The sequence below is a fragment of the Emydura macquarii genome, unplaced genomic scaffold, assembly GCF_026122565.2.
Source record: "Emydura macquarii macquarii isolate MOO-44397 ecotype Brisbane River unplaced genomic scaffold, CSIRO-AGI_Emac_v2 contig_1477, whole genome shotgun sequence".
Classification (NCBI taxonomy): Eukaryota; Metazoa; Chordata; order Testudines; family Chelidae; genus Emydura; species Emydura macquarii.
Window position 1 is genome coordinate 18132187 of NW_027131614.1, and position 22219 is coordinate 18154405.

Consider the following 22219-nt stretch of genomic DNA (forward strand, 5'->3'; position numbering starts at 1 on the left):
CCCTAGGTAACCCATTCCAGTGCTTCACCACCCTCCTAGTGAAAAACTTTTCCCTAATATCCAACCTAGACCTCCCCCACTACAACTTGAGACCATTGCTCCTTGTTCTGTCATCTACTACCATTGAGAACAGCCTAGCTCCATCCTCCCTGGAACCCCCTTTCAGGTAGTTAAAGGCTGCTATCAAATCCCCCCTCATTCTTCTCTTCTGCAGACTAAACAAGCCTAGTTCCCTCAGCCTCTCCTCATCAGTCTTGTGCTCCAGCCCCCTAATCATTTTTGTTGCCCTCCGCGGGACACTCTCCAACTTGTCCACATCCTTTTTGTAGTGGGGGGACCCAAAACTGGACACAATACTCCAAATGTGGCCTCACCAATGCCAAATAGAGGGGAACAATCACTTCCCTCAATCTGCCGGCAATGCTCCTACTAATGCAGCCCAATATGCTATTAGCCTTCTTGGCAACCAGGGCACACAGCTGACTCATACCCAGCTTCTTATCCACTGTAACCCCCTAGTCCTTTTCTACAAAACTGCTGCCTAGCCCGTCAGTCCCCAGTCTGTAGCTGTGCATAGGATTCTTCCGTCCTAAGTGGAGGACTCTGCACTTGTCCTTTTGAACCTCCTCAGATTTCTTCTGGCCCAATCCTCCAATATGTCTAGGTCACTCTGTATCCTATCCTTACCTTCCAGGGTATCTACCATTCCCCCTAGCTTAGTGTCATCTGCAAACTTGCTGAGGGTGCAATCTACCCCATCCTCCAGATCATTAATGAAGATGCTGAACAAAACCAGACCCAGGACCATCCCCTGGGGCACTCGCTTGTTACCGGGCTGCCAGATAGACATTGAGCCATTGATCACTACCCGTTGAGCCCGATGATCTAGCCCGCTCTCTGTCCATTTTCTAGTCCATTTATCCAACCCATACTTCTTTAACTTGCTGATAGGAATACTGTGGGAGACTGTATCAAAAGCTTTGCTAAAGTCAAGGTATATCACATCCACTGCTTTCCCCACATCCACGGAGCCAGTCACCTCTTCATAGAAGACAATCAGGTTGGTCAGGCATGACTTGTCCTTGGTGAATTCGTGTTGACTGTTCCTGATCACCTTCCTACATGCATTGCTTTTGTCTGGTAGGAAAGAAGAGAATTATGTCATCTAAGGACCTAATCCTACAAATTGTTTCCATCCAGGAAGAGGTGCATTGACTTAATGGAGTTTTGATTGTATGAAACAACTTGCAGAAATGAGGCCTGTGGTAGGATTTGATTTTTCTTTTGGCATATTTTAGAACTAGCAAAAGTGTTCCTCCTTCACTGAATGTTTTGGGATATCCTTCTCTACAACTTTAATTAAAAGCTGTCCTCTGACAATTTTTACAAAGTCCAGGGTTTGATTATTTTGTACATGGCCCATCCAAGGAATAACTAGAGCTGGCATCTTGCTACTGCATGCTTGGCAATTAATCTGCTGAAAAACTTCAGTGCATCCACCACAAAAAAAAGCTTCAGGATTTTTTATTTATTTATTTATTTATTTAAAAGCTTATTTGGTAAACTCTCCCTCAAATCACTCCGCCAAACAGGTCTCCTCAGGAGAAAAGACTGGAAATGTAGGTCTACATTATATAGAGACAAGCAGAGGCCTTGAAATTCCTTCATAAGGTGATTTATCTTCTAAGGGTAGAAATGCCCTACCAACAGGATAATAGTCTCCTTATTAGCAAGACAGGAGACAGCGCTGTCTGGTATAGGAATCATAAGAATCTTAAAATCATGGTTAGTCTATCCAACCTCCTCCTTTACTGAGGAATTCCCACACAGCTAGTCTGAGGTTTTCGATCCATATATAAGAGGACAAAGCAGCTCGGACCATGAAGCTCTTAGAAAAATAATGTCTCAGATTAGAGGACTATTTGTTCAGCCTATAGCAGAGGTTTGAATAATTTCTGAGGGAATAGTCTTTCCTGGGAATCGTGGTCTGAATTTTTCACCTAGAAGTCTGACGATTATCCCTTTTCCTGGAGATTCACCTCTGGGATAGAAGAGACTTTTTGTTTTCTTCTCCAGTTTGAGGAGGGTCGATCATGGACCAAACTCAGCTGCCTTTTGTCCCTGTTTAAACCTAAATTTTGTTTGCTTTACTAGGGCAAAAGTTTTAGTGGTGTCAGACTCAACTGGGTCAGATAACATGGAGGCCTCTTTAAAAATTAGGGATTTCCCTGAGATGTGAAGGATCTTTCCAGATAGCTTGAAGATGTGCAGTAGAGAGGGGAAAAAAGAACATTTGTCTTTCTCCTGTGGCATTCACCCGAGGATTTCTTTGAGAACACATGAATCTTTGCATGTGGACGCTCCAGCAGGGGCCTGTGTCTGGTGTGATTTGGAATGCAGGATGAGGGGGGTCTCGCTAACAGATTAGAGCACAGCTCCCCCTCTGTATGATTGCAGGACATGTTGACCCTTCCTCATAGTTTCCACTGTATGTGATACTCTTAATTTTATAATATTCTTCACCTTCGGTCATGAAGCACAGTGCTCTTTAGCCACCCATTTTGTCATCAGTAGTGTTAGACTTCTTGCAGCAAATCCTTCAAGAGGGGGAAAAACATAAAAGTGAAGAGTTCATTGCTGGAGACTCACAAAGATGTTAACCCTAAGAGCTTGGGTGCTTCCTCTCAATTTTCCCTTGTTTTTCATCTTTGGCCCTCTCAAGTGTACAACCAACCAATCTCCCAATCCTGGCCCTTCCTTCACCCTGTTAAAACATCCTGTCACACACTCCTGTATCACCATTTCTGTCCTACTGATCTGATATTTATCCCCATCCCTTTTCATGCCACATCCCGTTTTCCTGATCTTTCAGGAATGCCTACTGCATCTCTAAGAAACTCCCTACCATTGGTGACCTCTTCATCTCTCACTTGCCCTACTTCCTTGCACTCACTAAAACCTGGCACTCCCTCCAACCTAGCCTCTCCAGCAACACTTTTCTCACAGTGTCTCCTTCTCAGACACACATCACCACCCTTAGACCTCCAGGAAATAAGACATTGTATTATTCCTCCTCTTCTGCACCAGTTATTTCCAAACCCTTCTTCCCACCCCTTTCCAAGTAAATTGAATTCTTATCTCCTTTCTCCCTCATACTGGCTGATCCTGATTTAATCTCCTTGACCCCCTAGCTCTTCTCTTTCCTCCAGTCAGTTTCCCACCATCATTCTCGGTGACTTCAACATTCACATTGATGATCCCCCATCTTCATTTCTTTTTTTGACTTTCAAATTGAGATCAACTTTTCTACTCAACAAAACAGGCACTTCTTCAGCCGCATCTTCTCTAAACACCTCTTCTTCTCTCTAATCTTTCTATCACTTCATCTCCTTTAACATGACACACTTACCCGCTGCCCTCCTCCCAGTCTTTCTGTGATCTCCAAGCCATCAACACCTCTAATCTCTTTGCTGCTCTCATCCCCTTCTCCCTGCTCTTTCCTCCAGTTCTGTTTTTCCTCCCTTGAATCCTCTCTGCCCCTTTCTTCCACTCTGGTTTACACACACCATCCAACTTCTCTACTCCTGCTCTCAGGCCACTGAATAACTATGGAGAAAATCCCATGGCCACACTCACTTCCTCCTGTTCTCTTTCATAAAATCTAAAAGTCACAGTTTACTTTGGTGCGCCATGTCACAGTTTACTAGGGGTTTGCACCAGTGAAGCTACATCAGTGTAAACACTCAGGCCTGGTTTACCCTCGAAAATTAGGTCAGTTTAACTATGTCAGTCAGGGGTGTGAAAAGTCCACCCCCACTAAACAGTACTGTTAAACCAACCTAAATCCCTGTGTAGACTGCACTAGATCAACAGAAGAATTCTTTCTTTAACCTAGCTATGCCTTTCAGGGAGATGAAGAAGTCCTCCCATGAGTATAGGTTATCTACACGGAAGTGCTAAAACAATGCAGCTGTGTCACTGTAGTGTTTTAAGTGTAGACAAGTCCCAGTGTAAAAAAAGGCTACAGTGAATGCTGTGCTGGAAGAAAGGAATTCACACTTTTGTGCTCCTATTATTGGGCTGGAGACATTTTTTCCTGAGAGGTTCTGATGAAAGGGCAGCAGCACATCTAAAGCAGTGTCCATTGATTTCACTAGAGTTACATCAATAGGGAATTTGGCTCAATCTGCATCTTTTGGAGGACTGTGCATTCAATTAAAATCATTTTGTAAAAGTAAGAATCGGATATTTACTATCATTTTTATTTTGAATAAATGGGAAAAAATAGCTATTCAAGGACACAGAATGCACAAAATTTCTATTCACTGACAGACATGAAATACTAAGATTTCACTGCTCACAATATAAACATTGTATGGGTTTCTTACAAAATGCAGCAGTCACGTACTTAAGAATATAGGCTCCAAAACTCACTCACGGCCACTTGATAATTTTCACTCTAGAGATTTCATACTGTACACACTCACACATAAGTGTATATATTTGTGTTGTGGGTTTTTGTTTTGTTTTGTTCTTTTGTGACAGGTAGTAAGAGTGCAACAGAAATGTAGAGAAATTCAGTACCAGTAGAGGGAGGCAGCTGCTCTCCAGGCAACACATCTAGCTGTTCACTGATGCACAGTGGGGAGCCAACTGAATTTGTTTTTGTGGAAGTGAACTCACCCCTCAGCCATTGTGTAAATGTGGCTTTAAATCAAGCTGTAATTAGATTTAGCTGTATTTAACAAAACTCCTCTGTTACTCTTCTTTCCCAGTCCAAGACAGGAAATAAAAGCATTCATACAGAGAAAAGAGAAAAAAAAAGGTAGTTTATGTCTTTTCCTTGAGTGTGTTCTGGAATACTTAGAAATTTACATATAGAGTATAAAGCCATAGGCTAGGTTTATGGGATGTTTGCTTAATTTTCTTACAGTACTTAAGAACACAAAAAGATCTCCCACCTGGCTACCTATTTGAAAGATTAGCCCAAAATTAGCAACATTTTGTCTTGTTTAGGATGCTTAGAAAGCATTAACAAATCCAACGCTTTAATGAAGTCTAGTTCTATCCATAAATTTAATTCACTTGACAAAAGACAAATGGAACTCTGCTAAAGATGCAGGCAGACTAGAACTGCCATGTATTCATTCTGGGACAAATCTTTTCTTCCCCCCTTCATTTTAACCATTTCTGTCTTTGCAATCCTATTTCTATTTCAGCAGTTGTACACCATCCACTGCGCATTTTTGCTCTTTATTGGTATCCATTAAAGTCAAATATCAGTATCCTCCCTCCTTTCAAAACCATTTTACAACAACAATGCATCATGTTTTAGGTGGTTTTATTTTGCTTTTGGGTTGTCTTACTGTCAGTACATAAACAGGGTGCATCAATTTAAGTCAAAGTGATTTAAACCACCAATTTTAATTATTTATATCAGCAAACAAGAAACGCTGATTAAAATAATCCATTTTAATTGTGTTTTGTATTTGTACATTTTAGCTATTTTCTAAACAAAGGTTGAGTCTCATTAGTTGGTAACAATTAATATGTTTGTTTGCAACTAAATACAACCTTTATATGTAATTTGGTGCTTCTTTTTGCTAACCAGGAGGATACACTATATTCATACACTCTTATTTAAGCAATTATATAAGTTTGACTTTCATTTGTTCAGATGATTAATTTTTACATTTTTTAATATATTAGAAAATTGTTACTAATGCATTTTTTATTTACAATAGGAAGATTAATGTTTGTACTTAGGATTTGTGTCAGTCTATTTGAATGGAAATCTAAATTCAATTAAAATTAACAAAAATGGCATTTTTTAATTAATTAATTACCACCTTTTGCAAATGTTTTCACAAAACATGTTTTTCAGTGAAAAGTATTATCTGCAGTTAGTGAATTGATATTGTTTCTGGTCACCGTGTCCTTCAAGATTTTAGAACTAGTAGAGCTCACCCTCTCATGATACAGAGTTTTATGTACAGATTGGAAAAGGAAAACAAGCTTTCCTGCTTTTCAGTTTCCAGTTGGTTTCTTAACTTAGAATCATAGAATATTAGGGTTGGAAGGGACCTCAGAAGGTCATCCAGTCCAACTCCCCGCTCAAAGCAGGAGCAACCCCAGCTAAATCATCCCAGCCAGGGCTTTGTCAAGCTGCACCTTAAAAACTTCTAAGGATGGAGATTCCACCACTTTTCTACGTAACCCATTCCAGTGCTTCACCACCCTCCTAGTGAAAAACTTTTCCCTAATATCCAACCTAGACCTCCCCCACTGCAACCTGAGACCATTGATCCTAGTCTTACCACCACTGAGAACAGCCTAGCTCCATCCTCCCTGGAACCCCCTTTCAAGTAGTAAAAGGCTGTTACAAAATCCCCCCTCATTCTTCTCTTCTGCAGACTAAATGAGCCTAGTTCCCTCAACCTCTCCTCATAAATCATGTGCTCCAGCCCCCTAATTATTTTTGTTGCCCTCTGCTGGACTCTCTACAATTTGTCCACAACCTTTCTGTAGTGGGGGTCCCAAAACTGGACGCAATACTCCAAATGCGGCCTCACCAATGCCGAATAGAGGGGAATAATCACTTCCCTCGATCTGCTGGCAATGCTCCAACTACTGCAGCCCAATATGCAATTAGCCTTCTTGGAAATAAGGGCACACTGTTGATGCATATCCAGCTTCTTGTCCATTGTAACCCCCAGGTCATTTTTGCAGAACTGCTGCTTAGCCAGGAGGTCCCTAGTCTGTAGCAGTGTATGCGATTCTTCTGTCCTAAGTGCAAGACTCTGCATTTGTCCTTGTTGAATCTCATCAGATTTTTTTTGGCCCAATCCTCCAATTTGTCTAAATCACTCTGTATCCTATCTCTCCCCCTATCTCCCACTCCCCCCAGCTTAGTGTCATCTGCAAACTGAGGGTGCAATCCACCCCATCCTCCAGAACATTAATGAAGATGTTGAACAGAACCAGTCCCAGCACTGACCCATGGGGCACTCTGCTTGTTGCCAGCTGCCAACTAGATATCAAGCCGTTGATCATTACCCATTCAGCCCGATGATCTATCCAGCTTTCTATCCATCTTATAGTCCATTCATCCACCCATACTTCTTTAACTTGCTGATAAGAATATTGTGCGAGACCATATAAAAAGTTTTGTTAAAATCAATGTATATCACATCTACTGCTTTCCCCACGTCCACAGAGCCAGTCCCTGCATCACAGAAGGCAATAAGGTTGGTTAGGCGTGACTTGCCCTTAATGAATTCATGCTGACTGTTCCTGATCACCTTCCTCTCTTCCAAATGCCTCAAAATGGATTCCATAAGGACCTGCTCCATGATTTTTCTGGGGACCGAGGTGAGGCTGACAGGTCTGTAATTCCCGGGTTCCTCCTTCTTCCCTTTTTTGAAGATGGGCACTATATTTGCCTTTTTCTTATCATCCAGGACCTCCCACAATTGCCATGAGTTTTCAAAGATAATGGCCAATGACTTTGCAGTTACATCAGCCAATTCACTCAGCACCCTCTAATGCAATGTATCCTGTTCCGTGGAGTTGTACATATTCAGTCCTTCTAAAATAGTCCTAAACCTGTTCTTTTAGCACTCAGGGCTGCTTACCTCCTCCCCATTCTGTGCTGCCCAGTGCAGTAGTCTGGGAGCTAACCTTCTCTGTGAAGAGCCCCACACTGCCCCTTTTAGGTTGGTGGAAGCACTCCTGATGAGGACACGCACCACTGACCCAAGGAGGGTAGTGTGGACATAAACCACTGCAGTAATTACTGTGGTGGCTGTAAGTTGACCTATATTTCTAGTGTAGACATACCCTTAGTTGAATAAACTGAAATGAAGAAAATATAGTCTCTCTGTACTTGCAGAAGAGGCTACTGCTCTCAATAGGTGGTTTAACACATCCAGAAACCCTGACTCCAGGTGCTTAGCCAGTTAATTCCACTGGTTTATTGGTTTGCCTTCCTTTAAAACTTGGTAGAAAACAGGTTCACTCACTCTCACTCACATATAGTATTATACTTTAAATTAAATCAATAATTTTAAATGTATTTACTAGATTTATAAATAAGGTTCAGCCTTTACACAGGTTGTCAATTTCAAAGTTTTTTTTTTTTTTTAAAATAAACCCAAAATTAATTTAATTACAAAAATCACTGATTTTTTATCCACTCTGTATGAAAGCAACACCTAAATTATAAGTAACTGAATGACTAAGTTATGTCACACTCCACTCATAAATAGCATAGCTTGGCATTTATAAAGCACTTTTCAGCTAAAGATCTCAAAGTACTTTATAGAATTGGGTAGAAATTATTATCCACATTTTACAGATGGTGAAACTGTTCCAGAAAGGTTAATGATTTGCCCAAGGGCACAGAGTTAGTCTGTGGCAGAGCTAGGAGTGGTCTCCACTCACAGTTCAGTGCTCAACACTGAAGCAAACGGACTCCCCAGGTCAAATGCATAGGTAATTATTTGGACTACATAAAAACTTCAGGAGTCTCTCAAGGGAAGAAGTTTTACTATCAATACTAAGAACTCTTTTAAAAACAGAAATCTTTGGGTCTTTACTTTAGAACTTGACTACTGTATGTTTTCAAAACAAAATTATTTAAAAGTAAACATCTGCCTATATATTTCAATACAACTTCCTTGCTAATGTTACAAGTTTTAAGAAAATTAAGGCTATTCCCTATGATTCAAAAGACAATCAGACTCTTGAAATTTAGCAAGTCTGTTCTTGCTCTCTATGTGGTTTTGCTCTCTTTTTGAAGCAAGTAGCTTTTCTTTAGAAGGGAAAACAAATTATAATAATAAATTATGAACTACAGGGGGTTCAAAAAAGGGTAACTGGAATGATCAAAGGCATGGAAAAACTCTCATCATGAAATACTGAAATGAGTGGGTTTATATATCTTAGAAAGGAGACAAATACAGGGGACATGATAAAATATATACAATAATGAAGGTACATCAGGAGTTTATGTTCTCCCTATATCATAACACAAAAATATGGGGACAGACAATTAAATTAAAAAGTGGGAAGTTAAAAGTACTTTTTCTCACACACATTTAATTAGACTGGCGCTCATTGCCACAGGGAGTGTCTGATGCCAAGAACTTTGCAAGACTCAAACAAATGGGACATATATATGAATATCCAGAATTACAATAATTAATTAAAACAACAAATTTGGAACAGAAATTAAACATCATGGCACTGTGTTTATACCAACCGCTAACTAAAAAGACCAGGATGAAACCTTCTGTGGTGGGCGGATTATCTCACATCTGCCTACTGTGGGGTTCTTTCATTTGGCTCTGAAACATTCAGTACCAGCCACTGGTGCACACAGCATACTGGGCTAGATGGACTATGGTTCGATTCAATATGGCAATTCCTATAATGTGCAGAGGCCTTCTGTTGCAAATGGTGAAGTTATAAGAAATTAGCTGAGCACAGATTACTAGAATTTCAAACCTTAATACATCACAACTAATCCAAAAATACTATTTATTTTTAAACTAAATCCTTAGTTACAGGAATCTAGCATTTGCCATACCATGCTAGTGCATCAAGTGCCATTAGCTTGCTTTGGGCACACAGGGCAGAGATCTTTTTGTTTTGTGTGTATATGGTGCCTAGTACAATGAGGCAACAATACCAGATTGGGACCTGTCAATTTGCCCAGCCTCATCAATTATTCATAGGAAAGTAAAAATAATAATGCACACCTTTCCAATTGTACAGGTCAATGCTCTGACAGGAGAGTTCTACACTAATACCTACAGGTGAGGGATGAAATGTATTATTTTTATTTTACTTAACGTGAGTAACAGCAAGCCTGCATAATCATATCTGTAAACAGAGATAGTAATAGTAGGTCAAGCAATAATCAGTCTTAAAGGTTAGAGTAATGAAAATCCATCTTTCAAAACTAGGAAATAAGATAACAGTAACAGCTATGCTTGGCAAAGCTAGGATAATGACGACAACAAAAAAAGGAACTCTATTCAGATTTGATCTGTGAGAACAACTAAATTTCAAGCACTATGAAGGTCAGACACACTCACATATGGTAACTTATAGAGACAGCCATTTTACATTGACTGTATTTTTTGCCAATCTGATTTTCACTTCACTTGCGGCCAAGGAACTGCTGAACAGTCCTCAACCAGAGTATTTATCTTTTGTGTTTTACTCTATATAATAATTCATGCCTTTCTTCTCGTCACTTATATTTTGCCAAGTTTGGCTTGCCTGAAAGCATCACTTATATTTCTTTATTTCTGAAAGGCCTTCTACTTTCCCTCCCAAAGTACAGTCTCACAAACTGCAACTTATCTTGTGTTCCACAGAAAAATGCTTGCAGCATTGGTACAAAGAATCTTCAATTTCAAAGCTTCTATGGAAACGTGTAACTAACATGAGCAAGAAAGGTATATTCAGAGGTCCAATGAAAACTACAATCAGAATACAGTTAGGACCACATTATGAATCACTTGCAATGTATAGAGAAGAGAGAGGGAAAAGTAACTACACAACTACCACCTGCAAAGTCTTGTCAACCTAAGACTAAAATCCTATCTGACTGAAGATATCACTGAAGTAGATGTAAGGTTTATATAATGCAACCATTTTTTATTTAAACTATAATTTAGATTCAGTTTCTTAATATCACCTGACAAAAAAAGGAACAAAATATATTGGGTTGAAAAAAATAATCCTTGTATCCAAAGTTGTAAATTGTGCTTACAACTTGTACACTCTTAGGTTGCGCCTTTAGAGTCATTATAGAATGATTGGCAAATTACCTAAAATGATTGCAGTACACCTGTAAGAATTAGCAAGGGAGTACCTAGCGGGGCAGGACCGAGTGACTGCATGAACTTTACAAATACTGACTGGTTGTTCTGACTAGATGATGCTGTTACCAGTAAGACTATTTATCTGTATCATAAAGACACTCCAGAAGATAATTAAGGTTATACTGGGATTTGCAGTTACCATTCAGTGGTGACTAAAATCTCATTAGGTCATGTTGGCAGTCATTGTGCTCTAACTCCTCATTATTATGTTAATCAAAATCATATCACTATTACATTAGGCTCCCCAAAACTGCAAATAATAATAATATGTATAAAAAAGTTTATCACCAAATATTCATTACTTACTCTTAGAAACTGAATTTTCAAGAAGTAAATCTGGTTGTAGTTTAGAAACATTTTTTTAAAAATTACTTTTTGAAATGCAAACCCATGAGTCTAATGTTTTCTTCAATTTCCTCTGGACAAGTGGAAGGTTGGTTTGAAGACTTGTGAGTTTGGGTTCATATAGTTTCACACCAAATCTCTCTCAGACTACTTTTCAAACAAAAAATTTAATTCAACTATTTGCATAATTATTTTATGTTTGAATACAACTATATTCATGACTTCTTTGGCGCACACAAAAATTAGTAAACAGACAGATAAAGGGTTTGTTGTCAAAACAACTAGGGCATATCTACACTAGAAAGTTAAGTCAAGGTAAGGCAGCTTACATCCACCTAACTATGTAAGTGTATACACTACAATTTTCCACCCACCGTTGTAACTCACCTGCTACGCTGACCTAGTAAATCCACCTGGATGAGAGGCGTAATGCTTAGGTTGACATAGTTCAGGCGACACAGTGTCTGCATAGACACTGCCTTACTTGCATTGCCTGTTAGTTGTCAGGATGGCTGACAGCGGGAGCCATGCAATTCACAAGAACTTCAATGTCACAACTGGTAGCCTGTCTGTTTTGAAATTGAGCGGGGGTGGGGAGGAGTGGTGCCCCAGCTGTGAGCCCCAGCAGTATTGACAGTTGGAGCCTCACTGCCCAGCAGTGTAAGCCTACGTTGTGGGCTTCCCACAGGGCTCCCAGCTGGAGCCCCGGCTCTCAGCTCTGCACAGAGCTAGCTCCCAGTTGGAGATCGGCTGCTGCCCAGGCTCTCAGCTCAGCACAGAGCTCCCTCCCACGGGGAGCAGAGATCACGGGTGGCACTGAGAGAATAGGACAAAGAAGAGACCTGCAGCAAAAGTAGCCTGGAAAGTAGAGCTAGAAAGGCAATTTCTAACGTTGGAACTCATGCTTGTCAGAGATAAATTTCAGTCCAAGAGACACTAGGTCCAAGATTCACTCTGGTGGATGCTAGTATCAGAGAATCATAGAAAGGTAGGGCTGGAAAGGGCCTTGAGAGGTCATCTAGTCCAGTCTCTTGCACTGAGGCTATGGCTACACTGACGGCAGCGAATCTCGGAGGTAAGTGTAGACAAGCCCTGAGACAGGACCAAATATACCTAAACCATCCCTGTTTGTCTAATTGGTTTTTACGAAGCTTCCAATGATGGGGATTTCACAACCTCTCTTGGAAGCCTAGTCCAGAGCATAACTATCCTTAAACCTAGAAACATTTTTCTTAATATCTAACCTAAATCACCGATGCTGCAGATTAAGCCCATTACTTCCTGTCCTACCTTAAGTGGACATAGAGAACAATGGGTGACCATCCTCTTTATTTCAGCATTTAATACATATTTGAAGACAGTTATTGAGGTCCGCACTCAGTCTTCTTTCTCTCAAGACTTAATGTGTCCAGTTTTTTAACCCTTCCTCAAAGGTCAGGTGTTTTAGACCTTTTATCATTTAGGTCTCGCCTCTGGACTCTCTCCAATTTGTCCACATCTTTCTGTATGTCCATAAAAGGCTTGAGGTGCAATGGACTGAATGTGTGTATGTGCAGGGAACAAAGGTGGCTTTAGCCAAGGATTCAGAAAGACCAGGGACTCATTGTAATGAATCATATCATAGAAGATTAGGGTTGGAAGGGACATCAGGAGGTCATCTAGTCCAACCCTCTGCTCAAAGCAGGACCAACCCAGTGATCCTAATGGGTGCTAAACAAACATACAACAGGATGGTTTTCATCCTAAAACATCCTGCCCTTCTCACACTCCTTAAATGGGAAATGTGTCCCATTATGGAAGAGGCTGAGAACCACTGACATAAAAGAGAGAGGTACCTGCTCCAGCAGTCCACAATCTAAATAAAGACAAAGACATTATTGAAATGTTCAGTCAACCGTTAAAAAAAAAATCTATTGAAGATACTGTCTTCAAAACAAAGTCATAACATTTGGTGTAATATGAAAACCTGCTATGCCAGCTTTACTTCTGCAGGATAAATGGCTCTATTGTAAAAACCAATTGGATTTAACAAAAATTGCACTGCCACATTTGACCTTATTTAGCAGGAGGGGAAAAAAGAAAAAAAATGGATGGGCAGGGAAACCTATTCCCCCATGTTTAAAGCTAACTCTTTGCGGACTGGAAAAAACATGCTGACCCTTAACTCCCCTTTTGAATGAAGGCTTGATACTTCAGATGAAAAACAAAGGTATTTTTCCTCTGCATAAATGCATTTTAAGATGAAGCTCCATCAAAGTGCAGTTGATGGAAATAGAGAGATTTCTTACATCAGTACCTCCACCATGCCTAATATTTTGAGCACTTCTGATTCATGAAATGCTGAAATCAGATAAATGGTTTTTTTTTTTAAAAAAAAAAATCATAAAACAGGCTGAATTTGCTAAACTGAAATTTCAGTAAATTCTTAGTAGAAACAAAGCAGCAAAAAGCAATGAATAAAAGCCCACTCCATAATATCTCAGAAACAAAGTGATGACTAAAGAAATCAAAGTCATCAGTTTTGGTTTGTGGTACAGAAGTTTACTTTTGAACACAGCTGGAGCTCAGCCAGCCGGCCGGCTCCCATGACAGCACCTTCAAGCTGTATTGAGATTTCTATGGGAGAGAAGGCATCATAAATCTGTTTCAACAGCATTGTGTCATTCTTTTGGTTGGCTTTAGAAGGTAAATTAAATGTTTTCCATTAGTATGGTAAAAAAAAACTATACAGTTTTGTTTTTATTTCACACACTGTCTCAAGTTACGGAACACTTTAGCTAGTATGTGGCAAGAGCTACATGTTTAATATTTGTAAAGCCTGCAATTCATGCTTATGTGAAAACAGATGTGTATATACTGCACCGTTCCCAGGATCATGGATGCTTTTTTATTTTATTTTTTTAATATGTTGTTGATTTTTTGAACTTTTCAGTTAAATCCCAGAGGAAATTGAAGCAAAAACCAGCACTCCCTGGGGGGGGGAAAGAAACATCAGAAAAATCACAAGCACATGAGCAAAGCTGTGGTACGACGAGGAATGAAGTATGGTTTTGAAAAGCAATAAGCATAATATCACTTGAGGCAACACATGAAGTTGCCTTGATCAATTATTCATACAATTTACAGCAACAGTTACAGTTGCATCAGTGAAGAGAAAATAAAGTAGGGCAAACACAATCTTCATAATTATGAAGTGTGCCCTTGATTTTCACTGGAACATTTGGCAATCATTTCATGCCATGTGTTTCTGGTTAGTAATACCACCCCTTTTCCCACCGAAAAAGGGAACAAATTGATTTGCTGGAAATAGTAATAGCATTCAAGACCACGTTTCGATCCCACACTCCCTGAATTATTGATAAGCTTACGGTACCTTAAACTTTGTACATGAATCATAAACCCTCCTGTAAGTATATTCACAACCACTATAGAAATATTCAATACCTTTTATGAAGCCCTTACTTGCTCATTCTCATCATGTAAAATTTGACTTTTTAAACACTATTTAAAAGGAATACCATCAACTCAAACATTACAGTTCCATTTCAAGATTTTGTCCCCACCATAGGTACCAGTAATCCCTAAGGTAACTGTAACTGAAATATTAGAGAGGAAAATATTTTTTCAGTTTGTTCACTTTCTGTATTTGACAGTACTGTGCATAAGATTCAGTTTTGCTGTTTTATTGAGAGCGTACATTCCTCCCTGAACCCCACCAAAAGAGTGCTTACCAGTAACCAGCAGCAAGGCTGAAACTGAATCTGAATGGGCAACAGTCCAAGAGAAAGGGAAAGAAGTAGGATGAGGCAGGGAGAGCATGAGCACGAGGTGTTGCTCTCACGTATGTCCAAACAACCCTTCTAGGGTCTTCAGACCTTTGGTGAAATCCTAGCTGTATTGAAGTCAATGGGAGTTTTACCATTGACTTCCTTGAAGCCAGGATTTCACCCCATGTCTTTGAACATGATTATACAGGTCCCAGCAAAGCGAGCCATGTTCCCAGTTGGGACCTTCTAGGAACTACTGCAATATAAATGATAAATATTAATAAAACAACAGCTGAGCAGAAATATATCTTTGCAATTTTTCTAAAAGAATTTTTTAAAACAATTGACAATTTCCTATTTAAAAGGTGCTCTATCATAAAAGTTATTTTGTCTTGCAATAGTCATTTTAAAAATTTGAGGTTTGCCACCCTTTTAGCTTGATGTTCCACACAGATTTCTTCAATCCACCACATCAGCTATTCCTAGAGTTTTTCAGCCAACTTCTACATGTAAGTATGCTCCATCCTTCCACTACAAAGGTCTCATTTAGCACAGAACAGAAATATGGTGAAAATCCTATCTAGGCTACAGAATAAAACTGTGTTGTAGTCAAGTCCCCTGAGAGGTTTGTAGCTGTAATACAGAAGGGACCAAACGAGTACCATTTCTAGGATTGCAGTTCATACTTCTTATTCATTTTCCACCCCTTAACCTTTACAAGCAATTAGCCAAACATGAATTTGGTATAATTGTACTAAGAAATAATTATAATATTGGTAAACAAAAATTCTCTATACGGATACCTCACCCTTCCCTCCCTTTTGTTACTGACATATTACAATGGTTCTGTATTTTACCGGCCACATGAGAAACTAGTTATGAACGCTGCAATTAAAATTGGGTGCATCTTTAAAAACATTACAGAGATCTCAAGTAGGCTATTCCCTAGTGGATGTAGATTTGTGAACATTAAATTGAGGAGATGTCTCTCAGAGAATTTTAAAAGCAATTCTTGCCAGCTCCAAATTAAAATGCACAGTCTGTATGTCTGTCATTTTTTGCTCAAGTGGTAGCAAGCAATACTCAACATAAGATAAATATGTACATAGGTACATACAGATGCTTAATACAGAACAAAAGTCCTCATTTTGCAAACCTGAGCACCTTAATCTGAAAAATAAATTTCTTACCTGGATGTAAGATTTCTGAGCCCCAAGCCATGCCACTCTGAACTACAAGGAGTTTCTTGCCTTAGGCTCAAGTTTCTAAATGGAATGAGGGACTTTTCATATCACCTAGGAATTCCAGAAGATTCTTTGCAATGCCTAGAAACAATAAAAGTGAAGGATATTTAACTTGATGAATGTAGGGGCTTGTTCACGCTCACCCGGAAATTCGGCGGCAGTCGATGGGAGTTACGCAAACCACGCAGAGTAGTTTGCGTAACTCCCGTCGACTGCTTCTGCGCGCTGTTCACATTGCGCTGAGCCGACAGGAACTACGCTAGTTGAGGGGGTGGACTTATTCAGTCGACTCCCTCATCGATTGAGCAGGTCTCACTCACCGCTCAATTGATCATGAAAGATCGATCTGGCGGCAGCAAATTTGCTGCCGCCAGTGTAAACATAGCCTCTGTCTCAGAAACCAAATTTTTAGATATGAAAACAGGAGGGCTGTCAAACAATTAAAAATAATCACAATAAATAGCGAGATTTAAAAATAGTCGTGATAAATCAATTTTAAATCGCACTGTTACACACTAATAGAATACCAATTTAAATGTATTATAAATATTTGTGGATGTCTACATTTTCAAACATATTGATTTCAATTACAACACAAAATACAAAGTGTGTAGGGCTCATTTTGTATTATTTTTATTACAAATATTTGCACTGTAAAAAAGATAAAACAAAAGAAATAGTATTTTTCAATTAACCTCATACAAGTACTGTAGAGCAATCTCTATCATGAAAGTGCAACTTAGAAATGTAGAATTATTTTATTTTTTTCACATAAGTGCACTCAAAAACAAAATGTAAAATTTTAGCACCTACATGCTGAAGCATGATGGGGCATACTGATGTTTAGCATATCTGGCTTGTAAATATCTCGTAACGCCAGCTACAACAGTGCTATGCGAACACGTGTTCTCCCTTTCAGGTGACATTATAAAGATGCAACATTATTTCCTGTAAATGTAAACAAACCTGTTTGTCTTAGCAATTGGCTAAACAAGAAGTAGGACTGAGTGAACTTGTATGATGTAAATAGAAAAATACTATTTCTTTTATCTTTTTTACAGTGCAAATATTTGTAATAAAAATGATATCAAGTGAGCACTGCACACTTCATATTCTGTGTTGTAATTGAAATCAATATACTTGAAAACGTAGAAAACATCCACAAATATTTATAATAAATTTAAATTGGTATTCTTTATTGTTTAACAGTGTGATTAAAACTCCGATCAATTGAGACTTTTTTTTTTTAATCTGGTTAGTTTGTTTTGCGTTAACCACATGCATTAATTGAAGTTCTAGAAAATAGATATATTTCATATAAAAAAATCACTAGCTGAAACAAAAATAGAACAGATGTTAGACAACAAAACATATACTCCTTTGGAGCAGAGTAGATGGAAAATGAGGAGAAAGGAGGTAGTCGATGGCTTAGGTTAACCATCAAATCAGTGTTGCAGTATACTAGTTCTGCTAGTCAAAGTTGAGGGTCCTGATTCTTACAAACAAAATACATTTTCAAGTTACAAGTATCCCTAACAAAACACTGGCCCCACATTTGGAAATTACCTAAATAGATGCTTTGGGAACCCATGAGGGCAGTGGTGTGAAATTTTGGCCCAACTGAAGTCCATGGGAGTTATGCCATTGACTTCAGAGTGGCCAGAATTTCACTCCAGAAATCACAATTCCTTAAGGCCTTTAGTCTCACTAGGAACGTAACTGCCTTACTATCTAAGATTGTCTCAAATGCTACCCCTGTATTACTATGAAATAACAAGAATTCTGTTTGGCGGGGAAATGAGACTATCCATCAAACTACTCTATCAGAATGGATGGAAAAGGTAGAGGCAGATTGCTTACTAACCATTCTTGCTAACGTGTAATTAACAGCTATCTTTATAAAGCATGAAATACATAGAAGTTACTTGTTTGGAAGGTATTGTTGCATGGATTAACCTTTAAAACAGCAGTTCTACTTTACATTCTAGTTTGACCTTCATTACCACCAGACACAATGGACTCATAGTGGGCAATTTACAAAGGCAAAAAGAGCAGTTCTGCACTGAATTCCCATTGATGTCTTAACGAAATTACAATCCTGTATATTTCTTCAAATTGTTACTATTGCAGAAGCTTTAACCCTATGGACCTTGTTCAGAATTTGATCCTGATAAAGAGACTTTTTGAAGTTAAGATTATCACCTTCAACTGTGAGCAGAACATCATCACAAGTTTTTAAAAAATCTGTATTATAAGCGGAGCTGATAGCATCAACTATAATTAAGGACATCTGACACTTCCCACTATAAGACTGTTTTCAGTTACTTGTTTTCCAGACTTCATCTACATCTATCTGGGCTAAAATTTCTATGCTGGTTGCATGCCTCAGACTGACCTTTTCTAGAAAATTTCAGCCAAAATGGTTCAGCCGTTGCGGAGATCAAGGCTAGAGAAATAGAAGTTGTTTTACCCACCTTAAAAATTCTGGCAATCTTTTGAGAAACTATCACCCGCTCCCTCAACCAGGGGAAAAGAGGGATGGGGGAGGATACTGGGACTTGGAGGGGAGGGAAGAAACTGGGATTGGTTGGGCAAGGAGATTGGGAACCATTGGGGTGAGGGGAAGGAGATGGGAAGACAGATTTCATGAGTAGACAAGGTGTGGGGGCAGAATTAGAATTCACTGGGCAAAGAGAGTGGGACAAGAAACTGATACAGGGATGGGGTGGGGGAAGAAGACAGAGATTGATCAGTGAGCCCAGGGAGGGAGCAATCTTAATTTTGGCACTCCCTAACTTTTGAGTACTTAAGTTTGCAACATTAATAATGTACTTTTCAAATATTACACAGACAGAAATACATTAAAAGTTGTATGCGATCAGGTAATTGAATACTATCATAAAGCAAACAAATACACATGCACTATTTGTGCAATTGCATGTGTGTTTGTTTAGCCCCTTTATGATAGTACACTACATACGTAAAGTAGTAATATTTCCTACTAACTCACTTGGCATAGAAGTGAAGTATTTAATTTAAAAGATGCTTCTTGCATGCACTCCATCACTTTAATCTTTTCAGTGTGAAGTTGTGTGTGTCAAAAACTCTTATGAAAAGCTGGTCTAAATTTTCTCCAGCAGTCAGCATTCCCATTCAAGGGGAGCAATTAGTCAGTATTTCTAAATGTATATCTGTTCATCCTCCCTCCGACTCTTCAACCAGAGGATTCTTTGTACGAGGCAATGAGTTACTTTTCTAGTGAAGTCATGGGATGCCGCACATAAGAAATTAATTACTGCTATGAATATAAATTGGGAGACTGAAATCGGTTGGTTCAGAAGACTGTTAATCTTTCACCTCTATGTCACAGGGCAAACTCAGAGCAACTCAACAGTGACTGAATCTGGTTAAAATCTTTCATTTGCTCAAGCACTATATGAAATCAGTTTGTGATGGACAAGTGCCACCATTACAAAAACCAGAATTACAATTGGTGAACTCAGCAGCCACTAGAAACATGCAGCATAGAAGCTGCAAGATATTTCATAGCCTGTTGGTATAGCCAATGTTTTCTGCTTTCATTTAAAATAAAGATGCAAAATGTTTCTAGCTTTTCTGGGCATGATGATACCCTTACACATCAGAGCAGCACTGGCTCTCTCAGTTGTCAGACAGACAGCCTGAAATATTAGCTCTAGAGCCAAAATTATGCCAAGTGCTGAGCAACTTCCATTCTGTTAATTTAATGGGCACTGACGGTGCTGGGCCCCTCACAAGTGCTGTGCTCAGCACCTTGTGATTTCAGGCTCCAGTTAATGGGCCTATTCATCTTAATAAGTAACAGTGACATTTAGGGACCCAAATTTTCAAGCTCTTTTGCTTAACATTATACACCTAAATGACAGAGTCAGAGTTTAAGGCATGAAGGGACCACCAGATTATCTAGTCCAGTGGCTCTCAACCTTTCCAATCTACTGTGCCCCTTTCAGGAGTCTGATTTGTCTTGTGTAACCCCAAGTTTCACCTCACTTAAAAACTATTTGCTTACAAAATCAGACCTAAAAATACAAGTGTCGCAGCACACTATTACTGAAAAAGTGCTTATTTTCTCATTTTACCATATAATTATACAATAAATCAATTGAAATACAAACGTACTTACATTTCAGTGTATAGTATATAGAGCAGTATAAACAAATCATTGTTTGTATGACATTTTATTTTGTACTGACTTCACTAGTGCTTCTTATGTAGCCTGTTGTAAAACTAAGCAAATATCTAGGTGAGTTGATGTATGGTCTGGAAGACTTATGCATACCCCTAGTTGAGAACCAGTGACCTAGTCTGACCTCCTGGACGTCACAGCCCTGCACCCACCCAATACCTGCACATTAAACCCAACAATCGAAATTAGACCAAAGTATTACAGTCCAAAGACACTAGACTATTAAGTGCCACAGGCAGAGAATAGGAGGGACCAAGGTGCACCAGTGCCTGAAGACCAAGCAAAGGCAGGGAAATGACCCATGCCCACATGCTGCACAGGAAAGTAAAAACACCCCAAGCTCACTGCCAATCTGAACAGGGAGAAAATTCCCCACATATGGCAATCAAGTAGATCCTGGGCATGTGAGAAAGAACCAGTCAGCAAAACACCTAAGAGAGAATGCTCAGTGCCACTTCAGACCCTTGGTGCTCCCCATCCAATGTTCCATCTCCAGCAACAGCCACCCCTGCATCCTTATTTCTAACATCAGTTACTGTGATTAGAGTTGGGCTTATACTGTGTAATAATAAAATACATAATAATTCACATTTTAAAAACATTTGTGTTTTTCTGCAAATGTATGAGCAAGTAAGTTTATAAGCAAAAACATGTGCCAAATTACTTTTAAGCAGGTGTTTCAGAATATTTTCAAAAGTACTAACTCTAGAAACCTGATTCATCCAGTTAGGAAACACACTCATGTGTCCAATCAAAATAGTATGAATTTCAAATACTGAAATCTCACAAACTACAAGCTACCTATGGAAATTATTTGTGAAGTAATTGTGTATCATGAATAAATCTGAGAAAAACAATCACCTCAAAAAATTTGAAAACAGAAAAACCAGCAACATTTGCCTGATATGAATTATTTAGTATGAGTCTCCCCTTCTGGCTAATAAATTCAGCCAAAGAAACTAGGTATTGAGAGAGGAGATTGTTGGTGTTGTCAGACACTGGTGGAAAAAGTCCCACTTTTTGGGTTGTATCTGAGATAAAGTTTAGTTTGAGTTTTTCTGGGGAGTTGCTGATTTAGTTTCTGATGTCTTATTTCAAACAATGTCAAAGAGTGTCAAGAATAGCAGATGGATGCCTTCTATATGTGGTAATAAATCATAAGAAATAAATAATAAAATAAACATGAGACATGACGTAAGTGCTATTATTTAGGGTTATATTGTATTATAGTTATATAGATATTTTACTATAACTGTTGTGATATTGTAGTTCTGTTTGATGCAATAACAGACGATAAACATCAACAATAGGCAGATTAACAGAAACGTTTTTACAATTCAAAACCAATTTTTTTTTTATTCCAAATTAACCAATTTTAAATGAAAATCTAACTAAAATAATGCACTAACACAGAAAACTCACCTATCTTAAATCTGGAGCAACTTTGTAGGGATCTGCTACAAGGAAATATGTCTTCCTTCCAGACACTCAGGCAGACTGGAAGAGGACAGCAGAAATTGGCTAGTTCAAGCAGCCAGCAAGCCCACCCTTGGTTGGTCAGAAGGGTGCAGCTGGGGTCCTATAAATGTAGCTATTGAACCTGTTTCAGCCTTGGCTGTGCAACTGCAAGAAGTTCACGTTCAAGAGTCTTAACCTGTGTCTTCAGCCACAGTCATAAAAGTTCTGTCTGGTGAGTACTTATAGCACAATAAGAGACTCTACAGCAGGCATTAAAATCAGTAA

The 22219-nt window shown here is 38.9% G+C and overlaps 1 protein-coding gene across 6 annotated transcripts in view; it reads right to left on the minus strand.

Moving 5' to 3' along the window:
* Positions 1 to 22219, minus strand: part of FAM110B (family with sequence similarity 110 member B) — a 183640-nt gene that overhangs the window by 110601 nt on the left and 50820 nt on the right. For 5 of the 6 annotated variants that reach the window (XR_010920877.1, XM_067553740.1, XM_067553738.1 and 2 more), the window contains exon 2: positions 16198 to 16332. The exons of the other annotated variant lie outside the window; for it this stretch is intronic. The gene's annotated coding sequence lies outside the window, so the exon portion shown is untranslated. The remainder of the gene's footprint in view (positions 1 to 16197; positions 16333 to 22219) is intronic. 6 annotated transcript variants of the gene reach the window in all.